Source organism: Saimiri boliviensis, chromosome 14 (genome assembly GCF_048565385.1).
Source record: "Saimiri boliviensis isolate mSaiBol1 chromosome 14, mSaiBol1.pri, whole genome shotgun sequence".
NCBI classification, from domain to species: domain Eukaryota; kingdom Metazoa; phylum Chordata; class Mammalia; order Primates; family Cebidae; genus Saimiri; species Saimiri boliviensis.
Window position 1 is genome coordinate 47001444 of NC_133462.1, and position 14099 is coordinate 47015542.

Genomic DNA, 14099 nt, shown 5'->3' on the forward strand with positions numbered 1-14099 from the left:
AGATACCATCTCTTCCTTCATCCTCCAGCTGACCCTGTTCTGCACAGCTGGAGGCCTTAGTCACCAGGAACCTGTGACAAACCTCAGGCGGAGCCAGTCACCCCTTAGCTGGCCGGAGCTGCAGCGGCCTTCGGAGGCAGCAGAAGCCTCGGGGCCTCTTCACAACCTCGCCCTGCCCCAGCCTGGATGAGAGAGGATGCAGGCCTGGCACCTTCGGGATGGCCAGAAATGAGGACAGCCAGACCTGCAGTCACCCTGCCAACGAACAGATGCTCTGGATGGTCCCAGAGCTCCAAGAGCATTCCCATAGCCTCTGTTTGGAATGCAGGAAGTAGGCGGGGAAGGCTTTCCAGGAGCAATTTGGGCAAACCTGTTGGATGTCTGCTCAGGAGGCAAAGTGGGGCTCAGGGTCACCCCTGCTCCAGACAAATGCGCCATTGTCTCCTAGCTTCAGTCCAACCAGAAACGTCCTGCAGTGAGGAACACACGGTGTCCAGCCCTGCTCTCCAAAAGTCTCTGCAGTTTGGTGTTGTGGAAGAAACCCCACTTAATAGCTGTGACCTGGGAAGTTACCCCATGCCTCAGTTTCCTTGCTGCTAACTGAGAATAATACTTGGCCTCCAATGCAACTGCCATCAGCCTCCTAGACAACTTTCTCAGCTGCTTTCTGATGATGTCACTTGCGCATTTAAAATCCTTCAAAGCAGCCAGGCATGGGGACTCATGCCTGTAATCCCAGCACTTTGGGAGGCCGAGGCAGGCAGATCACTTGAGGTCCGGAGTTCAAGACCAGCCTGGCCGATATGGTGAAACCCTGTCTCTACTACAAATACAAAAATCAGCTGGGAGTGGTAGCACCCACCTGTAATCCCAGCTATTCGGGAGGCTGAGGTAGGAGAATTGCTTGAACCTTGGAGGTAGAGGTTGCAGTGAGCCGAGATCGTGCCATTGCACTCCAGCCTGGGAGTCACAGCAAGACTCCATCTCAGAAAAAAAGAAAAAGAAAACGGAAAAAAAAAATAATCCTTCAGAGCTAACACTGCCTTCAGGAAAAAGTCCAAACTCCAGAGCCTGGCAGACCAGGCTTTTTGCATCTGGATCCCCGTCTTCCTGAGTCTTAGCACTCACCCCTCCCCAGAGGGTCTGGTTTTATCAAATGTACTTGGCATACCCAGAGCAAACTGCACTCACATCCCATGGCTTTGCAGTCATTTGGCCCGGGATGCCCTTCCTCAATTTTCTCCTCGGTAAAACCACTCCCAAACTCAACTCACGGGTCACTTCCCCTGGGAGGCTGCGCATGACCACACCTTGTTCCTCCAGGTAGAATGAAATGCTTCCTCCTTGTCCCTTCCACAGCAGCCAGCACACACTCATCCCTGGACTGTGAGATCCCTAAGGACAAGAACGGGGCCTTAACAGTTTTGTTTCCCTGGTACCTTACACGGAGTAAGGAGTCCACTAGGTACTCAGCATTTGTGGAATGAATGAGCAAGTGACTGAATGAGGCCATCGAGCCACTGTATCATAATGACTTATTTAAGCCCCTTTCCTCTACAGATATATAAACATCAGACCCCTCAAGGACAAAGACCGTAAAGACCTTCAGTCCTGTCTCTGGGTTTCTCTCCATGATCGACTTTGGCAACATGAACGGCAGGGGCCATTGAGCCTTGCACTCCTGGGGACTTCTAAGTCTCATGAGGAGGGAGGGGACGGGGAGGATTTCCCAGCATCTCTAAACCATATTCCTGCGTCACTTTTAAGATCTAGGACACATTGCCACGTGCAATACATGTTGGTGCCTTTCTTTCCAGTTTCAGGCAGGCCAGGGACCTGTTTCAAGGGGTTTCTTCTCATTAGGCCAGCTCTTGTCCTAGGCAGGACTTGAGCGTGACTGGGGTAGGCCTGGCCCTGTCCTCTTTCTGTGCACATTAGAACAAGCCTAGACTGTCCAGTCACCCAGCCCCACACTCCCCAGGGCATGCTTCCTCCTCAGTTCTCTTGGGTCTCAGTTTGGTACCCAAGCACGTGGGCTGGGCGCTAAGGGGAAACCAACAACGTGCTACTCATCCTGCCTTGGGGACCTCTGCATCTCCTCTAGCCTGAAACTCAGCCAGGTGAGGGTCCCTCTTCTCTGCTCCCACAGCATTCTGACGTCCCCAGGCAGGGCTCTTGGCTCCCTGTCCTGTAACCGTTTACTTGTCATTTCCCTAGTCTGCCTGTGAGCTTTCTAAGGGCAAACACTGTGATGTGACCCGCCATTGCACTCCCAGAGCCTGAGCCAAGGCCTAAGACAGAGTGAGCCCTCAAATGACTAGCAAGTGATATATAAAAGCTGAACTCTGGGCCTCAGCTGAAACCTGACCCTCCTCCTCTACCAGCATGTGGCCCGATGGCAGTGGGAGATGAGCTGGGGGAGTGGGGGCAGCGTCCTGCCCAGCAGTGACTCCCCAGTGAGGTCTGTGGAGGTCTTTGGGCTGGAGGCACCATCCTACAGTGAGGGGTGGACTGGAAGAGAAAAACCCAAATGAGAGATTCCTCCTGCAACATGCATTGAGCTCGGGCCTCCAGGGCTGTGGGGAGGATTTGGCAGGCGCCTGCAGCCCTCTTCCTGGCTCCATCACTCAGGGAAGAGTCAAAGAGCCTTGCAGGGCAGGCACACTACTCAGGCTCAGATGTTGGCCTTGACCCCCACAGTTGACCCTTCCTGACCCCTCACGACCTCCCATCTAGCCCCTCTGTGTGGCTCCATGTCCGTCCTACTGATATCCATTCTGCTGCCCCTTGGCTTCCTGAGGAAGAGAGGTGTGTATTGCATCTTCTGGTATTTTCCTTTGACCCTTTTTGAGGGCCTAGCTAAAGCTGGTCTGCACTCTCTGAGGAGGCTCAGTTTGGCCAAGTGATCAGATGGGACAAGGTGCCCTTTTGTGAGCTCTGGTCCTGGGCGTACAGAACATCCCAGACCAGAGACCAGAGACCAGAGCAAGGGGCAAGGGGCAGGCGTGGCCTCCATCTCCCACATCCTCCTGCCTCCAGTGAAGGCCCGCCTTAACTCTCCCAGCCAGAGAAGGCCCTCTCTGCGCCTTTTAGCAGTCCTCTTTAAAGACCCTCAAGGAAGGTCCTTCCCCAGCCGCCCAGTGTTTCTGAGATTCCCACCCTCTGCAGCCTTTCCTTAGGTCTTTCTTAAATCCCAGAGGAAACAGCTTCCATCTGTTTCCTTCCACTTGCTCTGGCACAGAAACTGACGCCCACTGTCTTTTACACAATAAATCGGAGAAGAAATGAAGAGCGTCAAGTTCCCCCACCCAGCAGCCCTCTCTCAGCCTGATAGCCCGTGTCCAGCTCTCCTGCTGGCCTGTCATGGGACCTCCAGTCCTGTCTCTGGGTTTCTCTCCATGCCCAATTTTGGCAACAGAACGGCAAGGGCCTTTGAGCCTGGCATCCCCGGGGACCTTTCAGTCTCATGAGGAGGGAGGAGATGGGGAGGATTTCCCAGCATCTCTAAACCATATTCCTATTTATACTCCACCCCACCAGGCTGGCCCGTGCCGCCCAGTGCCCACATTCTGACAGGAGCCTCTGGCCGATCACCTCTGATCTTCCTCGTTCCAATCTGAGGGACAGGCTTAAAAGAGCAGCTTCCTGTCACCGCCAAGAACTCCACTGGGATCCTCTGACCAGTTCCCAGCTTCTGGTACTTAGATTGCTCTGCCCCTCCCTCCTCACACTCCGAATGGCCTCCCTCCCCCAAGGCTGGGCACAGGAGGCCTCCCCCAGGGAGCCTCTAAACATCTTGTCGTTGTTCAACTGTTCTCCAAATGTCCCTTATCAGTGTTACTCACTCACCAGGACTCAGCCCCCTCAAAATCACTCACTCATTTCACAACTACCTGCTATACGCCAGGCACGGTCCTGGGCCCTGGGTCTCCAATTCCACTCCCTTGGCCTCCTGGGTCTCTTCCTACTTCTTCTTCCCTCCTGGGTCTGGTAGACTCACTTCCTCTACCTGTCCCTTGAATGTCAACACTCCCACAATTCCCTCTTTGGCCCTTTGCTCTTCCCCTCTGGGCACGCTTCCTGGGTGACCTCATCCCCTCCTGAAGGGGAAACCACCACCCATGTGCTGATGACTCCAGATCTGTAGCCCTGGCTCCACCAAGCCCCTGAGCTCTAGATGCTTGGGTTCAGCTGCCTGCTGAGCATCCTGCCTGGGTGTACCCCAGAGGGTTCAGTTTGAGATGTGTGTGTGGGGTGTGTGTGTGTGTGTGTGTGTGTGTGTGTGTGTGTGTGTGTATTTTTAAAGTATTTTGGAGATGGTGTCTTCCTCTGTCACCCACGCTGGAGTGCAGTGGCGTGACCTCAGCTCACTGCAACCTCTGCCTCCTGGGTTCAAGCAATTCTCCTACCTCAGCCTCCTGAGTAGCTGGGACTACAGGCACACGACGCCAAGCCTGGCTAATTTTTTTGTATTTTAATAGAGACGGGGTTTCACCATGTTGCCCAGGCTGGTCTTGAACTCCTGAGCTCAGGCAATCTGCTCACCTCAGGCTCTCAAAGTGCTAGGATTACAGGGGTGAGCCACCCCACCCAGCCAAGATGTGTTTTTAAGTGAAGAGGACAGATGGGTACAGTTTCTAAAAAGTGGTATGTCACCTGGTGCAGTGGCTCACGCCTGTAATCCCAACACTTTGGGAGGTCAAAAGGCAGAAGGATCACAAGGTCAGGAGATAAGACCATCTTGACTAACATGGTGAAACACCATCTCTACTAAAAACACAAAAAATTAGCCGGGTGTGGTGGCACATGCCTGTAGTCCCAGCTACTCAGAAGGCTGAGGCAGGAGAATTGCTTGAACCTAGGATGCGGAGGTTGCAGTGAGCCGAGATCGCGCCAGTGTACTCCAGCTTGGGTGACAGAGTAAGACTCCGTCTCAAAAAAAAACCGTACATATGCAGGATGTACACATGTGCCACAGGCATGCACATATAAGCACAGCATACTGTGAGATAATCCAGAAGGCAGTAAGTCAAAACACCAACAGTAGTCATCCCTAGGTGGTAGAATTGTGGGTGATTTTAATGTCTTTTTACTTATCTGCATCTTTTAATATTTCCATAATGAACATTTATTGCTTACATAAGAAGAAAAGAGCAACACTTCTTTTTTTTTTTTTTTTTTTTTGAGATGGAGTTTCGCTCTTGTTACCCAGGCTGGAGTGCAATGGCGCGATCTTGGCTCACCGCAACCTCCGCCTCCTGGGTTCAGGCACTTCTCCTGCCTCAGCCTCCTGAGTAGCTGGGATTATAGGCACGCACCACCATGCCCAGCTAATTTTTTGTATTTTTAGTAGAGACGGGGTTTCACCATGTTGACCAGGTTGGTCTCGATCTCTCGACCTCGTGATCCACCCGCCTCGGCCTCCCAAAACACTTCTTTTTAAATGAAAAGAAAGTACTTTTAGATTGAGGTCCTGGAACGGTTCAGTGCAAGGCCTGGAGAGAACTCTGATTCTTGGGCAGGGGTCAGCAAGCTTTTTCTGTAAGAGGCCAGACAGCCACTATTTCAGGCTTTGCAGGCCATCCTTTCTGTTGCAACTCTGCAACTCTGCCTTTGTAGCACAAAAGCACCCACGGGCAAGATGTAAATGAATGAATTTGGCCTCGCACCAGTAAAACTTTACTATGAACACTAATGTTTGAATTTTATAAAATGTTTAAGGGTCACAACACGTTATTTTCTTCTTTGGACTTTTTGCTGACCACTTAAAAATGTAAAAACCATTCTTAGCTCATGGGCCATACAAAAACAAGCAGGACTTGGCCGAGAGCCATGGTTTGCTAACCCCTGGCCTTGAGCATCTATTCTAGGGCCTATGTAGTGTTTGAATCCAGCATACATTTCTTTGCCAGGCACTTGTTCTCCTCCTAATTGATGGGAGGTGAGGCCTTCCAGGATTTCCTTGCCCATCTGAGCATGGCAGGGACCACGTACCCAGACATCAGCTGAGGGAAGCCCCTGGCTCTGAAGTTTGGAGGAAGAGAAAGCTGAGCCCCTCCTGGGGCACCAGCCCATGACTCGCCCCGTTAGCAGGACTGGCAAAAGTCGGAACCTCAGACCAGCAGCCTCAGAAGGGGCTTTGGAAATCTCCTGTTCTGTGCCCTCATGTTTTAGCCAAAGAAAGCAAGACTCAGAAAGGTGAGTGATCTGCCTGAGGCCACTGAGGGTGACAGGGCAGAGCAGGGACTACACTGTGAGCTTCTGACTGTGCAGGGTTGGAAGGGACTGCATGGGCACTCCCTTTATTGGGCACCACAGCCAAGAAGGTTGCAGTCTATCCAAGGGCCACCTTCCTTGGGGAAGGAGCCATGTCAGGGTTGGCACCCACACAGAATGTGGCACCCAGCCCAGCCACTGCAAGGGATTATGCCAGCTGGGCTCCATGGCAGGATCAGGGAGGTCTCTGTGACCACTTTCCTGGCCTCATCCCATGCTGCAGGCAGAGTTGGGAGCTGGCACTGCTTCTGTCTAGAGTGATGCCCTCCAGCAAAACACCTACCGCCCACCTGCTTCCAGGAAGTGGGTCCTGCCAGGATGTGGGACGGACAGCCTTGTCCCCCCCGGGTTGGTCACGCTAGGCTCTTCACTGAGAAGAGAAGAAGTTCTGGTTCCTGAGGAGAGTCCCCAGGCAGAAAAGGGCAGGCTTCTTCAGGGAAGCAAGATGAGAGGGCAGGAATTCTTCTGTAGTTCTGTCTTCCCTCGATAATGATAAGATGGAGAACAGTGTTCAGAGTGAGGGAGGGTAAAAAAAAGTTTTATTCTTTTTTTGAGATGGAGTCTCGTTCTGTCACCCAGGCTGGAGTGTAATGGTGCAGTCTCGGTTCACTGCATCCTCTGCCTCCTGGGTTCAAGCAATTCTCCCGCCTCGGGCTCTGGAGTAGCTGGGATTACAGGCGCGCGCCACCATGCCTGGCTAATTTTTGTATTTTTAGTAGAGACTGGGTTTAACCATGTTGGCCAGGCTGTCTCAAACTCCTGACCTCAGGTGATCTGCCCACCTGAGCCTTCCAAAGTGTGGGGTTACAGGCGTAAGCCTCCATGCCTGGCCTGAAACATTTTAAGAATAAAGTTCTCTTCCCAATTTGGGGCCTGAGCCCTAATGTTTGCAGGGACCCAGACTTCAGAAAAAATATCAAGTGGGGCCAAAGGCACTGAGAACTACCAAATGTAGCCCATTAACTCTGCTACCACCCCTCGATAATGACATCAGGTAAAGAACGAGCTGCTGGGTGGACATTATCTCACTGGAGTCCTCGAAAGCACATGAGATAAAAATATTATCCTCCCATTTTATAAATGGGAGGGCGAGCGAATGAGTTAACCTAAGGCAACCTGTTACTGATTGGAGGAGGCAGGATTTGAACGAACCCCAAAGTCCACAAACTGCCTCCACCCATGGTAGGCAGGAGACATATACTCAACATATAAATAATCATGAGTGCATCAGCCAGCCGTTATTGGGTCATCTTGTCTACTCCCACCCTGTCATCTCTAGGGAAGACTTTTATTTAATGGTATGGGGTAGGAAGGCTCACAGGCTGGGATCATTATCAAGAAAGAGGATCTCACCATTGTCCTTTCAAAAGTTCTGGCCCACGTCTCCCAGAGCAGGGTGTCTGGTCTCACCAGGGTTACTCAAGCTGTCGGGGAACTTCGCTTCAAGATCCCCCTTTTTTTCCCCCACCCAGGCTGAGGTGCAATAGTGAGACCTCAGCCCACTGCAACCTCTACCTCCAGGGTTCAAGCGATCCTCCTACCTCAGCCTCCTAAGTAGCTGGGATTACAGGCACATACCACTATGCCCAGCTGATTTTGTATTTTTAGCAGAGATGTGGTTTTATCATGTTGGCCAGGCTGTTCTCCAACTCCTGGCCTCAAGTGATCCACCTACCTTGGCCTCCCAAAGTGCTAGGATTACAGATATGAGCCACCATGCCCAGCCCAAGACCCTTTTCGATTTTTTTTTTTTTTCCAGGAGACAAGTTCTTGTTCTGTTGGCCAGGCTGGAGTGCAGTAGTAACACAATCATGGATCACTACAGCTTCAACCTCCTAGGCTCACGCGGTCCTCCCCTCTCAGCCTCCCCAGTAGCTGGGACCACAGGTGCCACCACACCTGGCTAATTTTTGCATTTTTTTGTAGAGATGGGGTCTTGCCATGTTGCCCAGTCTGGTTTCGAAGTCCTGGGCTCAAACAATCCGCCCACCTCCCTTTTCAGTTTAAAACCAAACCTCACACTTGCCTCACTACCCCTCCTCCTCTGCAGATGTAGCTGTGGAGATTCTAGGAGCAGATGGGCTCTCTTTCAGACAGGAGGTCTGGCGGAGATGCGCCCACGGCTTTCCCTCTTCCAGACTTGCCACTGAACCACTGGCCAGCTCCAGCCAGGCTCAGCTACCAGCTCTGTAGTGATCCTGGGTCCCAGATCCTTGGCCTGAGCTGTGGTGAGCCCAGCCTGTGTGTGGGTGTGCATGCACGTGTGTGTGTGTAAGCAGCTGTGGGAGCCAGGACAAGATTAACCTTGGTCTGCTCCTACCCGCTGGATGTGGGAAAGTGCCCACTCAGCAGGGAATGCCTGGAGGGCAAGGGTGAAAAGTCCAGGAAAGGAGACAGAGGGCTTATGGTGGGACACAGGGTCAAGGAAGAGAAATGTGACTTCTTCCCAAAGGTGGGCTAATCAGGTGGGCCTGGAACCAGGCCAGCCACTCACTCTGGACAACAGAGCAGAACATAATACCAGGGGAGGGTCCTCCTACTCCAGGGAAAAAAGGCGCTGCCAGACGCCCCTCAGAGCAGGAGGCTGCTGCCTCTCCAACTCCAGCCTGACTTACTCATACCTGCTAGAAGGTAGGACCCCCACAGCACAGATTCCTGGCCCCCTTAGGCCAGGTGCAGTGGCTCACACTTATAATCCCAGCACTTTGAGAGGTCTAGGTGGGCAGATCACGAGGTCAGGAGTTCGAGACCAGCCTGACCAACATGGTGAAACCCCATCTCTGCTAAAAATACAAAAATCAGTTGCGCGTGGTAGTAGGTGCCTGTAATCCCAACTACTCAGGAGGCTGAGGCAGGAGAATTGCTTGAAACCAGGAGGCAGAGGTTGCAGTGAGCAGAGATTGTGCCATTGCACTCCAGCCTGGGCAACAGTGCAAGACTTCGTCTCAAAAAAATAAAAATAAAAATAAACCATTCCTGGCTCCTGGAAGATTTCTATCCAACCCATCCCTCTTCCACCACCACTATTCTCGTACACAGAGCCCTCCTTCCTAACCTGGAAGAGCAGTAAAGATTCTGTCTATCTAAGGACTCGGCCTGTTAGGGCTGGTAAAATCTACCTCAGTCTCTAGATCAGCCGTGGTACGATCACAAGGAAATTTCCTTTCCAAACAAGCACTGCCAGCCACTAGAGCTACCAGTTATTTGCTCTCTGCTGCATACCAGGCACTGTGCATTCTTTCATTTAAATCTTATAACAGCTCTCTCTATTATGATCATCATTTTACAGATGAGGGAGCTGATGCTAAGAGAAGCCCGCAAGTGTGCTGGTGAGGGGAAGTCCATAGCTACAAAATGCTGGAGCTGGATTCCACCAAGGCCAGAGGTTGGCCCTCACCTTTAGGTCTCAAGCTCAGTGAGAGAAGAAAAGAAGGAACCAGAGGACAGGTAGATGGAGATGCCAGACAAAAGTCCCAACAGGGTGATCCCAGGAAGTAGAGGCTTGGTTAGGGTAGGCACTGGGGATAGTCAAGCCAGACTCTGCCTTACAGCGTGGGATGCATTCCCAAGAGCAGGAAGGCCCAGGTAGGCAGAGGACAGAGTCCAAGTCTGTACTGAAAGCAAATGCAGCCTGAAAGGCATCTCCATCTCCTCTAGACTCGAGCAGGGGTTTGCAGGACTGGCAGCCTGATCTCGAGATCTCAGACCAGAAACCTATTTGCTCCTCAGATCTGGTGCCCTCTCTTCTGTGCTCCGTGGAGGAGCCTGGCTCTGCTTGCTGCAGGACAGACAGATGGGAGCCTCAACACTTGGAGCACCACCCCGTTCTTCCTCCTTCTGAGGACCAGTGCAGACCAGAGAACCCCAAAGTGGGGTGGAACATCCCCATAATGGGGCAGGGGTTGAGAGCAGGAGCTTGAGGTCAGAAGGAAGTGGGCTGGATCCCACTTCTGTGTGCCCTTGGGAAAGTGGGTCTCTCAGAGGCTCCGTTTCTTCACCTGTAGAATGGGCATGATAACAATACCCTACTTCATAAAGTTGTGACACACTGCTTGGCACACAGTACATATTCAACAAATGGTGCCCACTGAGGCATTTAGAAATCGGATATAACTTATGAAGTGTACTCTGCCTCTGGGACCCCCCAGTAAGTTTGGAAAGAATTTCTGGCACATGTGGAGAGCTTCTTCCATTCTGGCAGGGTATGGGGAGAGTCTTGGAACCTAATGGTCAGGTTCACCCCAGATGAAGGGTAGGGGAGGTCAGCCCCACAGGCTCCTCAGCTGCACAGGAGGTGGCTGGGACAGGGTAACCCGAGACAGCAGCTTTGCTGTGGCAAGGTGACCCTCTCTCTGGAACGCCTTCAGGATGCAAACCCAAACCTGGAGCCACCGACCCTCAGCACCATTTTCACAGTCCCCTCCCAAAGCCAGGCGAAAGGCAGGGGACCTCTGAGGACGTGCCAGTCCACCGGGCACTCCAGGCATCCTCTCAGGCCAGTGTCCAGGAATGTGCTGCGTGCCCATGCCCGGGTGGGGAATGCCATGAGAACATGCCGAAGCTCACCGGGTGCTGACACAGGAGGGGCAAGCCGGTGGTGTGAGTGAGTCACAGGGCCCAGGCCACAGTTGGGGAACTGCGGAGGGCTGGGCCGGGGTTAGGGAGGAAGGGGAGACAGCAGCAGGCAGCACAGAAGAGGTTCCAGGGAGTGGTCCTCCCACCCCACAGCGTCAGTCCTCCCACTTCGACTGCCCAGTCCTCCCACTCCGACTGCCACTGCCGGGAGGGGCCCAGAGAGAAGGAAGAGAGGCAGCTGGTGCCCTAGGAGGGTGCTGACCCTGCCGCACAGAAAACCCCTCACTCTCTCTGCAGCCAACTCCCTCCCAGTACAAGGTCTGCAGACACCTCCAGGGAATTCCTCCCCCCCCCCCCGCCCCTCCGCTCCCCCGCAAAGGGAGAAAACAGAGGCCTCCAGCCCAGACCCGATTTTGGATTTCAGATTCCTGATGGTCTCCCTCGACTACAGCAGAATCCTCAAGGCACATCTCCTTAGGCCAACAGGTCACCATCCCTCCTCCCCACTGCTGCGTTAACCCTCTGTCGCCTGCCCATGAGGGCTGGAGGGGGGCACTGCCCTTTGGTCTTTCGGGGTTGAAAGAGAGAAGAGGAAGAGGCGGCATTCCCCAGACCCCCGCCTCCCTCAGACCTGGGAACCTGCAGGGCTTCACGTGTCCTTCCACGTTCTTCCCAGGGCTCGGGCCTCCCACCCCTGCCTGCCGCTCTGGAAAGTTCACCAGAGCCCAGGAAGCCCTTCAAGGCGCTGATGTGGCCCCACACTCTCGGGCCCTCTTGTCCCTGGAGACTCCTGACCCCTGCCCATCCCAGAATGAAGGGCGGTTAGAAAGCACCCGGTTCGGAACTGGGTGGAAAACTTTGCTTCGTAGGGTTCAGATTGGAGCCCAGGGGCCAGAGTGATCCCAGCTGGAGACTCCCTGGGGGCGAGAGGTCGCGGGGTCGGAGACTGCAAAATAGCCCTCCCTCTCAAGCACCTGGAACTTAGGAGTGCCTTTCCAGGGCACCCCCGACACCCCAACACACAACACAGTACACGCCTCGTGATCTCTGCTCTCCCCTCGCCGCTCCGGTATTTCCCTCCAACCTCTCGCCCCAGGGCAAAAGCAAACTGCGCCTTTAAGAGCCGTTCCGCTTACCTTTGCTCCGTAAACCCGGCGCCGCGGTGCCCCCCTTCGACCTCCCGCTTCCTCCCGGGTGCACCGCCCCGCGGGACTCACCGCGCGTGTCCTGGGGGCCGCGGTGCGCCCGCTCCCGCCCGCAATGGCCGGGGTGCCGCGGGGTTGGGCGCCGTGCCCTGCGCCCTGCTGGGGTCCCCGCCCGGGCAAGGGGCAGCTTCCCCTGCTCCGGAAAGGTGAGCGGGTCCCCAGAGAAGCTGCAACCTGAGCTGGCCGAGGAGGAGGTGGAAGGGGAGGGGAAGGGAGGGAGTGGAGGAAGGTGGGGAAGAGGAGGGAGGAGGAGGAGGAGGAGGAGGAAGGAAAATGCCCGGCCCCCGCCAGAGTTTTTCACATGTACAAGTTGACTCCGCCCCCGGCCTTCCCGCCCTGCCCACAGCTGCTGCCAATCCCCTGGGCTCCCTCTGCCCGGGTGCCCACCCCTTTCTCCCACTCTGGGAACCAGGGTCCAAGTGCCTCTTCCTGTTTCGTTTCCAAGGCCGGCCCTGAGAGCCTTAGCTAGGGGATGAGGCCTACTGGACTGGATCACCCCAGGACACCAAGGCACAGGGGGTGGTTCACTGAGAGTGCCTGCCTAGCTCTAAAGGCGGTGCTCCTACCTCTCCTAGGTACCTCCCAGTACCTAGCGCCCTAGAAACGAAAGTACGTGGACAGAATTTAGTGGTCATTTTTTGACAATGGTAGCCCTCGGCCTCCCCTTCTGCCCTATCCAGTGGAACTCGTCATTTACCTTCCCAGACAAAGTTCCCACCTCTCCAGGACCTGAATGAAGCCCTTGTTACCAGCCATCATTCCCATTTTCCTCCCCAAAGGATAATTCAGCATGTCCTTTTGGAATTAACCCCCACAGGACAATTGAGAATCATCCAAGAAGCGTTACAGAATGGCTAGTTCAGCTAGTTGCAGTCTCATTTTACAGAAGGGGAAACTGAGGCCATGCCAAGCAGTTGAACTGGCCCAAAGTGCCACGAGAGTTAATGGCGAGCCATGACTGGTTAGAACTCAGGCCAATGGCGATCCCACCCACATCATCTGACTTCAAGGATCAAGAAAACAAAACAAAAATCTGGGCTGGGGGGTGGGGGTTGGTGCAGGGTGAAGGGCACAGTGGCTCCAGGCCGCTCTCATCTCTGCTTCCTCCTGAAGGCTGTGAGGAGAGGAGGTGTGCCTCAGCTCTGTGGCATCTAATCACGGAGGTCTGGTTTCCCTGCCCTCCCAGTGGGCTTGGCTGCTGCAGTCTGAGGGCCCCAACAGGGAAGGTCTTCTTAGGAGGGGGTGCTCCACAGCGCAAACGCGCTTCTTCCCAAACCCTTTCCCTGAAGACCATGAATTGTTGAGAATAGAACAGTTTCCTCCCGGAAGACAGTGCCTGAGGTCCCGCTCTCAGCTGGGGACAGGAGAATGAAGGAAGACACTGAGCCCGTGCCCGAAAGTGACCTGTGGGTAGTCGGCCTCTCACAGAGGGCCTCCCGACTCTTTTTTACCTCTGTTTTCTCTGCCAGGGCATGCACGTTTCCTGGGTACAAGCACTTCCTAAAAACGAAACTGCCAAGTGTTGTTCCTGGGCACAAGCACTTCCTAAAAATGAAACTGTCCAAGTGTTGTCGGGTGTGTGGATCCCGAGCCTTCAGTTGTGGAGCAGCCGACCTGGCTGCATAGTCCAGTGTGCGGCGGGAAGACTGGGGAGCAGGAGGGCAGGAGGCCATGAAGAGGTGGGGAAGGGGCAGGGAGGGAAGGGAGAAGGGCTGTGGCTAAGGAACTGTTTACTAGAGATTAGAGGGAATAGGGCCAAAGGGCAGAGTTTCAAGGAACTAGGGGGGTTAAATTCAAGAGGTCTCAACAAACACTTTCTCAACAACACCCCCCATTTTTTTTTTTTTTTTTTTTTTTTTTTTTTGTGATGGAATCTTGCTCTTTCGCCAGGCTGGAGTGCAGTGGCGCAATCTCTGCTCACTGCAACCTCCGCCTCCCGGGTTCAAGCGATTCTCCTGCCTCAGCCTCCCAAGTAGCCGATACTACAGGGGTGTGCCACCACGCCCAGCGAATTTTTGTATTTTTAGTAGAAATGGGGTTTCA

At 53.9% G+C, this 14099-nt stretch overlaps 1 protein-coding gene across 5 annotated transcripts in view; it reads right to left on the minus strand.

Annotated features, from left to right (window-relative positions):
- CDK18 (cyclin dependent kinase 18) overlaps window positions 1-12337 on the minus strand; it is a 29892-nt gene extending 17555 nt beyond the window's left edge. For 3 of the 5 annotated variants that reach the window (XM_003938332.4, XM_039466352.2, XM_039466351.2), the window contains exon 1: window positions 12069-12333. The gene's annotated coding sequence lies outside the window, so the exon portion shown is untranslated. The other 2 variants (XM_010348973.3, XM_074384925.1) reach the window with 2 other exon arrangements.
- Between the last annotated feature and the right edge of the window lie 1762 nt (window positions 12338-14099).